This window comes from Gavialis gangeticus, unplaced genomic scaffold (assembly GCF_001723915.1).
Source record: "Gavialis gangeticus isolate Ggan-Ray unplaced genomic scaffold, GavGan_comp1, whole genome shotgun sequence".
Lineage (NCBI taxonomy): Eukaryota > Metazoa > Chordata > Crocodylia > Gavialidae > Gavialis > Gavialis gangeticus.
Window position 1 is genome coordinate 3,692,892 of NW_017729027.1, and position 10,849 is coordinate 3,703,740.

Below are 10,849 nucleotides of genomic sequence, written 5' to 3' on the forward strand. Positions count from 1 at the left end.
TGTTGCAGTTATCTAAAGTGCTGTTCCAGAAGCCATAATTGACTTGATACTTAGCAGGATGAAGTATTGCTGGCACATTTGACTGTGTAAAGGTGTTAATTTGTGTCTGATAGCCTCTATTGTTTTGCAAAAATGCAATTGAGTTTCCCTTGCTGGGATTGATATTTGCAATGCTTATTGTCTTATTTGAAAGTATTCTTACACATGCATGTGCCCTGCTGTGATACATGCAGTTGTATAAGTGGTGCAGTTGAAAAGTACCTGGTGCTGTGACACATGTAGTTGTATAAGCAGTGAAATGCAGGTCAGCACGCAGAAAATGGCAGCAGTCCACTTTTGAACTAAAAGACATCAAAGGTATTTTGGTTCAAAAGCTCACCACTGCCATTGTCTCCACACTGACGTGCATTTCACTGCTTACACAACTGCAAGCAACACAGTGCAGTGCGTGTCAGTTCATGTGCAGAGCAGTCTCAAATTACTGAGTGTACTCTGACGAGCATGAAAAAGTATGTGTATAAATGCCCTGAGATCCTAAGGACTGTTTTTCCTAAAAGCAACATTGTATATATATGTAACTAATATAGTTTAAATTGGCACCAATTTTATTTCAGACTACAGATGCTCACATGTATGTAGTTACAGCTGTAGTCCAGATTAAACCTAAAAAAATGCAACATCTATAAACACCCATAAGGCCCGGTTAGTTCTGAAGTCTTAGCTGGACAAAACCCATGCTGACTCAGAAAGGCCTTCCCATGTTTTATCCCACTGGTTACACCACTCACCGAAGGAACAGGAGACTCAGGTTTTGTGTCCCCTTCATCCAGATAGCAAAGTATTTAAACCACCAGACTACAAGTAATGCACTATGCAGGTGATCCTCCAGCCCTCCACCTGAAATTTGTCCTCTGGGCATCCAAGACAGGAGATATATAGAGGAAAAGCAAAAGCCAAAGGGTCTATGGCTCTCTCAGGTGGCTGCTACTCAGGGTTGGAAGGGAGTCAGAGTTTCTAGCTTTGGTCTTTACTTCTAATGGATGTATACTTCCTTAGTCCTGTAAAATTACTATTAAATGCAAGGTGTGGTGGGTCAGCTTCAAGAGGGCTAGTAAGAGCTCTGGATAGTGTGGGATTTGGGTATCAGAACACAAATATGATATAGTCCTGGATATTCACAAATTGTTGTAGATAAATTAAAAATCTCACTGAGTACGGAAGCTTTGTCCAAATCCTTTCTGCAGGTTTAACATTTATAGTTAATGATTTTGTTTTTCCCCTTCCCCCTTTCTACTCCTCCCTTATGCCTCTATTTTTAATTTATTTTCAAGTGTGAAAATAGAAATGCCAAAATACAGAGCCTGTTCCTCTGATGTTTGCAGAGATACTTTGTAGACTGAAGCAATCCAAATAGTTTAGATAAGCCTTGCAATATGCATGTTTATGGGTATATATCTGACTTGAGTCTCTAAACATTGTGAGATTTCTTTTCAAATGATTGTAAACCATGAGTGCAAAACTACTCCCTGCAAAGCTAACATTCCACCCTCCTTTATGTACTCATAGACTAGCCTGCCTGTAACTTTTGATGAAGTTTCCAGTTAAGAAAAAGAACACCTCGCTTACTGAAAATATTTAGTAAGTTCTATTATTATGCTCAGGATAAATATGTACCATATTTACTAGAATACAAGATGACCTGACTTATAAGACAACTGCCCAATAATTAGATTCTATATATGGAAAATGTATACATAGTTATAGTTCTCCAGGTATATAAACTAGTTTTCGGAGGTTTGCCTTGAATTTGTCCCCCTCCCACTGCTACAGCAAGGAAAACAAATCTGTGGGGTCAAGTAGCCCCTTCTTATCCCCAGCTTTTCCCTATAGCAGTCCCTTCCCCCTCTTTTTACTGTCAGACCCTGTTCACCCCGAGCACATAAAAGTGAAGAGCAAATCTGAAAATAATAACCTTCAAATTAAACATAGCTGCAGCAATTTGTGTATAGAACTCATACACTTAGTTCATTCAAAGTTGATGAGTGTTACCTTTTTTAAAAACTACAGCAAGTTGTAGCACTGATACTCCATAAACATACTTCTGAGCAACTTTTTGGCACCTAATTATACTACTATGACTGACATTCGTCCAAAGCCAAAGGCTTGTGATTAACTGCATAATTAATTGGGTTGGGCCCCACCAGAATAAACAGCATTTCAAGCCATTGTGATCCCACAGCTCAGCACTGCTTAGTGTGGGTGTGTGTAGTCCAGGTACACTCTACAAAGACTACATCTACACAAGACATTGACTGTGCAGTTGTTACTGCACAGTCATTTAGTACTTGTATAAACAAGTGCTAAATGACTGCACAGTAACCAGAGTTACTGCACAGTAGCGCCACCACATGCTTTTTTTGTGACATTGACTGTGCAGTAGCTCAAGACTACTGCACAGGAGTGTCACATCACATTTTCTGTCACGTGATGCTACTGCACAGTAGTCACAGGATACTTATCCAGCTTCACCTCATGGAGGACAGGGTCACACTAATAATTAGGAATCTACTCAATTTCCAATGTCACAATTTTCATGGAAACCATGAAAAAAGGTAGTTTCCACAATCACTGTGAAAACATACTCTCCACAATTTTGCGTGGAATAATTGGAAAAAAAACCCTGACTAAAAATAAAATACTGGTTCCCCAGTGGGAAAGCTGGCTCACCAAAGGGGAGCTGCCAAGATGGTGGCTTCTCTGTCCTTCCTTTGCTGCTGATTGGCCAAGAGGGCTGCATTTCATGTGGCCCCACCCCTCTCGGGCAATCAGAGCTGAAAGGTGGGGCCACGTGAAAGGCAGCCCTCTCAGCTAATCAGTGGTGGTGTGGGGACTTGCCATGAAAAGACCATGAAAATGGATCCAGGCACAATGAGTGGCCCATGATATTTACTTCTCCTCCTTGTGCTTTAAGTAGGTTCCTATTAATTATGTTTGCCAGGCTGAGAGACAGGGCAACAGAGGGGTTCTGTGTCAACTGTTTGAGACCCTGTTTGGTGATGTTTACCCAGGAATTTAAGTTTTGTTAAGAAACACAAATCATTGGAAGTGAGAAAGAAAGTGACTTCCTCTTCACTGTGGGAGTGAAGAGGAAGTCAAATATATGCAATGTTGTGGCTCACCATGACTTGGAAATGAGTCAGCACTAAGGGGGGCTTAATGGCCAGTACCATATGTTCTATTCAGAAAGGATGTATTATCTTAACCTTGTGGCAGATTTCCATCAGCATCTTGGCCCTGTAGCTAAAATCAAGCATTTTTGGCACCTAGAGGAGGGTATCAGAGCTGATTCTGGCTCTCTGGGTGGTAGCTTGGTCTTGCAGCATTTCTAGGGCAGGTGCCAGTTTCCTGTGGAGGGAATACCTGCCCACTTATTTTTTAGGACCCAAAAATAAAAAAGGTTTCCATCAGCATGATTGCCCAGTACAGGACATGCGTGTTACAGTGATGCTCAGTATTAGATGCATTAATCATTTTCATATTTGGTTACCATTGGTGAGCATATGCTGCTGTTGACAGCAGTTTAATGATAGACAATATGTTTAGTGAGGTTTCCTTGCATGCAAGTATAAGACAAGGGCCTTTTTCTTCTATGCCAATTGGAGGAAGAAGGATCATCAAAAAATACATCTCTTTATTGGCATGTTCTATGACTGTTTTTCAGAATTAATTGTGATGGATATGAAATAGAAAGAAGCTTTAAGTCTCATACTCTACTTTATAATGTGTATATTTTAAGTTTCAGCAAGTTATTCAAATGAAATTTCACTATATACATGTGATTTGGTATTTTTTCTTAATAGATTATACATAGTAATTATGGCATCAATTTAACATTCCTAGTTTTATGATTTTATGAAAAATAGATGTGCTATTCTACAAGACTGCCCTATACTGTTAACTGAGACAAAGCATAGCTGATATTAGGGCTGTGTGAAATTTCACCTGGTATTTCACTTTGAAGTTGTTTCGATGCATTTCAAGCTCCAAACAGTGAAATCCAAACTAAATGAAAAGCTTTGAAACAGCTTTGAAACAAACCTCGAAATGTTTCCAAAGTTTCAAAACATTTCGAGTTAAGAAGCTAGGCTTGCTTGGCTTCAGCACTGGTCCCAGCCAGCAGCAGTAGTCTGCTGTCATCCCACATGTAGATCCAGGGGCCTGCACCCACATGGGGGGAGTCTGGCACAGCCCTGCAGACCTCCTGGGGAGTGCGGATCCCCAGATCTGTGTGTGGGAGGACAGCATGCTGCTGCTGCTGACTGGGGTCAGCAGCAGCAGCAGCCTTCTTGGCGTTTGGCACGGGCTGTGCCTAGCACCGGTCCCAGGTGGCAGCAGCAGCATCCTGTCATCCCATGCACAGATCTGGGGGTCTGCACCCCTGGGAGGGTCGTGGGGCTGTGCTGGACTCTTCCCAGAGGTGCAGGCCCCTGGATCTGTGCATGGAACGACAGGAGGATGCTACTGCCACCTGGGACCAGTGCCTGTGCCAGGAAGATTGCTGCTGCTACTGGCACAGGCTGCTGCTGGTGGCTGGGGAAATAGCCCAGAGCTTCCACCATCACCGGCTGCCTGTGTCAGCCTGCTGTCATCCCACATCATCCAGGGGCTCATGCCCTCCAGGAAGAACTGGGGGAAGTGATCAGAGAGCTAGGGGAAAGGTCAGAGAGCTGGGGGAATCCAACTGGGAACTGGGGGAATGTTTAGGAACCTGAACATTCCTTCAGCCCCCTGTTCAATTCCCCCAGCTCTCTGATCATTTCCCCACCTCTGTGGTGCTGCTGCTGGCTCCAGCCTGCAGCCTGCTGAAACCCAGTGCACAGATCCAGGGGCCCACACCCCCTGGGAAGAGCTGGGGAAATTATAAGAGAGCTGGGGAAAGTGATCAGAGAGCTGAGGAATTGAACCGGGAGCTAGATGTCAATATCAGAGCAGTCCTTGCTCCCTCTTCCCCCTCCCTCTCCTTAGTTTCTATTTAGCTGCAAGCAAACCCAGCTTCAAAACTTGAAACATTTCAAAACTTTCAAAATGTTTTGAGTGCCCTTTTTTTGTTTCAAAGCTGTTTTGAAGCTTTTCGATTTGTTTCGATTTCACTGTTTCAAGCTTGAAACACGTTGAAACAGCTTCAAAACGAAACACACATCAACATTTTGCACAGCCCTAGTGGCCAATGTATTGAAACCAATGAAGTGCCATCCACAAGAAACAACTTGTAAGGTCAGGGCAGAAACCTGCAAGCTCTTCTGTCTTCATTTATATGGCATAATACTGCATTAAGTATGAATCTAAAAAAAAAGAAGTGAGACTAACTTGTTAAAAGAATCTGATTGTTGTTTTTCTTTTAGAGATCCTATGAATGAGTTTTAAAAGTACCTGAGCCTGCAATTCTTAGCGCATAGGCATACTACTGTGCCCACATGGAGGTCCAGTGACAGCCGCTTTCCTTGGAAGTACAGTAATTTCCCCATATATATCATGATTCATCTAGCCCAGAGGCTTGAATATGATTGCTCTGTAACCTACAGATTGCCTCCAATTTGTATGGAAGTGTCTATTCCAGCAGGACAAATATAAGCAGCCTCTTTATTCATTCTCTTTGTGGATTACCTGAGTTTCACCCCATAGAATAGTCATAAAATGAGCAAATCGGGCTTTCTATACATAATAACTGAACAATTTGCAATGTATTTACAATAAAACAATAAAAAAAAAATCTTAATTAAAAGCATATATAATTTGTCAGGTTTTATCAGAAAAGAAAAACCAAATACAGAAATGCTGCTGCTCATGCCCTTTATGGAGTCATGTGTTTAAAAATGTAAAGAAACTTAAAAAACAAACAAAAAACAAAACAAAAAACCCCTACTCACCATCCCTTGTTTTATGAACCAATATTAAGCCCACAGATTAGTTTGGGCTATCTAGCAATGGCTCCATTTTTTTGTTGTTTCCCCCTCAGCTCCCCCCACCTCTCTCTTTCCAAGGTTAGTACTCTAACATATAAACTTTCATTTAAAAAAAATGTTTAGCTCTTACGTTCCTAAAGAAAAACTTCACATTATGAACTGAGTATTAATTGATATAGTGAAACCTGACTGAGATTCTAGGTAACCTGAAACGAGTTGAATTTGTTGGGTTTTCAGGGATCCTGTCTCTGCATTTGCCTGATTATTGTAAGCCACTCTGAACCTCTTGGACAGGTGGGAAATAAATCTAATCAGTGAAGAAACAAACAGCTTAAACTAGTCCAATCTTATTCATTTTAGTGAGCTATTGACTCTGAATCCTAATAAAAAAATCAATTATAATTTATACAAATATTTAACAAAGCTCACAAGAAAAAGGAAAGATGATTACAATGAGATGATCAATCTGTTACAAATAGTTTCCTGCCTGGGTGTCCCTATTGAGTAGAATTTGGTTGGCACAGAGTATATCATTATTCTTTATTTCCATTTTGATGTTTCATTAAGCCCCTTAATAAATGCTAATTCTTCTCATAAAAACCTGTCTAAAAATACTCTAAAATGTCAAGTTTCTAAATATGCTGGATTAAAGGATGAAAATATAATAAAAATAAAGCACCAGATAAACAGACAAAAAATAAATGCACACTTCACATGCTGTAGCTTTACATTTCAACAGATTAATGATTTGCTACCCAGAACTAGTAAAAACACCAGAAAGATTAATCACTTTATAACTGCCAAATAGCATTCCAGCTCCAAAAATGAAAAACATAATATTTAAGTGTTTACAAACAAAAATGCTTTCACATAGCATTGGACAAAGTATAAGCATTCAACCCTTGGGGAACACTCATTTCCCCAATTTGTCCATGAACACCAACAGACACTTCAATCATTCTGAAGTTTGTATTAGTTTTAGGTACAAAGCTAAATCACTTTTGAAGTTTAGTTCGTTTTTCTATTAATCAGTTACCCTTTCCCCCCCCCTTTTTTTCTAGTTTTCCTTTAACCCTCTACTATAGCATTCACAAGAATTCCATGTGACTTTTCTTTATTTTGTGATTTGCCATCTGAGTGCTTCAGGAGAAAGATTGTTTTTATTTTGTTTTGTTGGGCGGCGGGCTTGTTTTTATTTTACATTTTTCCCCTTGTCTTTCATGCTATAGATACTGAACATCTTTGACTGCAGCTGTGCAGGAACTGGAAGTGTTTTTCATGAGGAATGCTTGAACTCAGAATGAAAATAGAGAATGTATCATTTTCAGTGTACCAATTTCCCATGTAATGCAAGTTGAGAGTGCTCAGTCTGGTGTATCTACCTGAATATTATAACTATTGCTTATGGACAGCATCCCTAAGAAGGCTCCAAGGCACTTACCATTTTTGAAGCACAGATGGTAAAGCATGTCACTGAGGAGACACCCACTGTGTTCTCTCATGAAGACTTCACAATGGATCCTAAAATACATAAACCCGTTGAACGCATTGGGTTAGTCTCTGTGTAGCTGAAAGCCCAATATTTAGCATCTACCAGGGGGAGAGAGAGAAACCACAAGATACCTCTTTTTTTCTCTCTCCCCCAGCTGTTTTCTTTCCTAATCTCAATTAGTCTTTAATATACACATACATAAAATCTACTACTGTTATTTTAAATAATTATGCAGTTTTGAACTGAACTATTTCAGTATAGAACCTACGAGCAAGAGTCAGCTTTGCAAACCCACAAATTTCAGGCAGCTCACCAAAAGGCGTGGGAACATAAAAAGATGGTGGGCACAGCAAAAGCACAATTCAAAAATGTCTTTTAGTTTTTGCACATGAGACAGTGTCATACTTCTTAATGGGATTATTATAAGATTTGAAGGACAAATTATTAGACAATACAAACTCAATTAAAAATAATGATGGTGATCATTCATTATTTATAGCATGATATAGTTCCCAATTGAATCCCTGGGAGTGATCCAATACAGAGGTTCAACAACATTTTAAAACCATGGGAAACAATGCATGGCACTTCTAAACAGCAGCAGAATCTCCAGTATATACAGTTACCACCCTAATCAAACATTATATCTTACATACATTGATAAGGTTGTCATAGGTAGCTACCCCTGGGTTCTTTATATTTAGTCAACACACAAAGATTCATTAAATGCTCTGTGCATACCATACAGTAGCATTCACAGAAAATATACAGCAATTTATCAAATGGACTGTAGGATTGTGTTATCTAAAGTGCATTAAACAGAACTGGAGCTGTATTGCAACCTAATTGGACTGGACGGTTTCTAATGAATGGACAGAGGTTTTGTTGGTTTGCTCAAACAGAAAAAAAAGAGCAAAGGTTTCTGGCTTGGGATTGATAATGAAACCTTTTCATCTTTAGGGCACAGATAAGAATTAACCAAAAACAGCAGTAAAGGAAAGCTGTTACCATCAGATGGCTACTCAGTGATTGACACTACATATCAAGACCACAAGATAGGTTGAAGAAAATTGTGCCAGTTATTTTGTAGCAGATTTTGTTGAAATTGCTGGTAAATATGCAGAGAATGAAAGCACGTTTCCTGAAAGCAAATAAGAAAATGCTGGGCTACAGCCTGCATGCTGTTGTGCTAATCCAGGAGCAGTCCACAATGGAGGCTGTGATTCATGGTCTCCCTCCCTACTATTTCAGGGACACAGTAAATTCTGATGGGTCTGTGAGCGTTGCAAAACATGCTACTTGATGTGCTGGGGATCCCACTCTGACTCTGTGCAGGGGTGAGGGGAGGTATAGATGAGACACTGCTCACTTTTTCCCCTTTATGAACTTCTGTGTGAGAAGGGGAGGTCACTTTTCTCAGCCAGTGCTTGGTAGTGTTATGGCAGCAGCAGTTCCTTCACTAGAAGTCAAGGCTACAAATCACCCTCAATCAAACCCTCTCACACAAAAAGCACATAGATTGTAAGGCCAGAAGGGACCTTGGAAGATTATCAGGTCCAGCCCCCTGCACCAAGCAGGAAAGATAACGGGGGGTCAGGTGACCCCAGCAAGGTGGCTGTCCAGTCTCCTCTTGAAGATTTCCAGGGTAGGTGATTGCACCACATCTGAAGGGAACTTATTCCACAGTCTGAACACCATAACTGTGAAGAAGTTATTCCTAATGTTGAGCCTGAATCGATCTTCCAGGAGTTTGTGGCCATTACTCCTGGTTTTCCCTTCAGGTGCCGTGGTGAACAGTTGCTCACTGAGCCCTTGATGTACTCCCTTAGTGCAGTGGTAAGCTGCTACCAGGTCCCCTCTCAGCCTTCTTTTCTTCAGGCTGAACAGTCCCAGATCCCTCAGGCCTTCCTCATATGGCTTGCATTTTAAGACTCTGATCATACAGGTGGCTCTTCTTTGGACTCTCTCAAGCTTGTCCATGTCCTTGTTAAAGTGCAGTGCCCAGAACTGGATGCAGTACTCCAGCTGCGGTCTCACCGTTGCTGAGTAGAGCGAAAGAATCAACTCCTTGGCTTTGCTGGAGATGCATCAATTGATGCATACCAGAGTATTATTTGCTCTCCTGGCTGCAGCATTGCACTGCCAGCTCATATTCATACTGTGGTCTATTATTACCCCCAGGTCCCTTTCATTCATGGTGGTAGTCAGTTTGGTGCTGCCAAGCCTGTAAGTGTGTTGGAGGCGGAGCACTTTACATTTCTCAACGTTGAACTTCATCAGGTTCCGATCCACCCACCTTCCTAGCCTGTCTATCATGAACACAAAAGCAAAGGTGAGCACTCGGAACAACATTCTGTATAAGCTCACCAACTCAAAATGGGGAATTAGACCCTCAACCATCCAAACCACTGCTCTGGCTCTCAGCTTCTTGTCTGCCAAGTATGCAAGCCCTGTATGGGAGATATATATATATATGCTAAGTTCCTTGACTCCATTCTGAATGATAGTTATCAATGCATCACAGGATGTCTGAAGCCTACCAGCCTCAACAGTGTGTACCTGCTGATTGGCATTGCTGGTATCAGAAAAATACTGGCCAGCAGGAATCATAGAACAATTGAGACAAATTGAAGATGTGAGACACCTGCAGTACAACCATCCTGCAGCAGACAAATGTCTGAAGTCATGCAGGAGTTTCTTCACCAGCACCCAAATTCTTGATGCCGCACTCAAGGAGACATAACTACAGATGTGGAATGAGAGGCTGAAGAAAATACCTGATGGTGGAAAAATGGACATTCCAACAGTTGTGTCCTAACCACCAGAAGCTGATGAACCACACTCGAGATAGTGATGTCTCAACTGCCTACATACTAGAGTTGGATGCTCCAAGGAGCTAATGAAAAACTGGGGCTATATCATTGGTTCAACTTGTGGCAGAAGGCCACCTCTGTTTCTCTCCCAAAACTCTGCTCTGTGACAGTTTGGGCCCTGCAGAGGATACACACCTTACCCTATCTCTTTAGCTGACCTGAGCAGGATACATTCCTGAAGGAGGGGGGAAACCTGCTCCCTCTGCCTACGTGACTGAGATCACATACCTGGGTGAGGGGCTTGGGCTCCCTGGTGGGCTAGAGACTCCCAGTCTGCCCAGCAATTAGTGATACATTTCACATTGGTTGGATGACAGCCAACAGGTGCTGGCCTCCATTGGACCAGGTAAATGAGGTCATAAGGGCTATATAAGTTAAGGACTGCCCAGGTGGAGGGGGCAGCAGCCATGAGGAAAACTCAGAGAGAGAGAACTGGATCATCTGAAACTTGCTTTCTCTCCAAACTCATGATCAAGGAACTTGCTTGCCTCCAGAGGGAATCTCCACCTGCCTCTGGATGT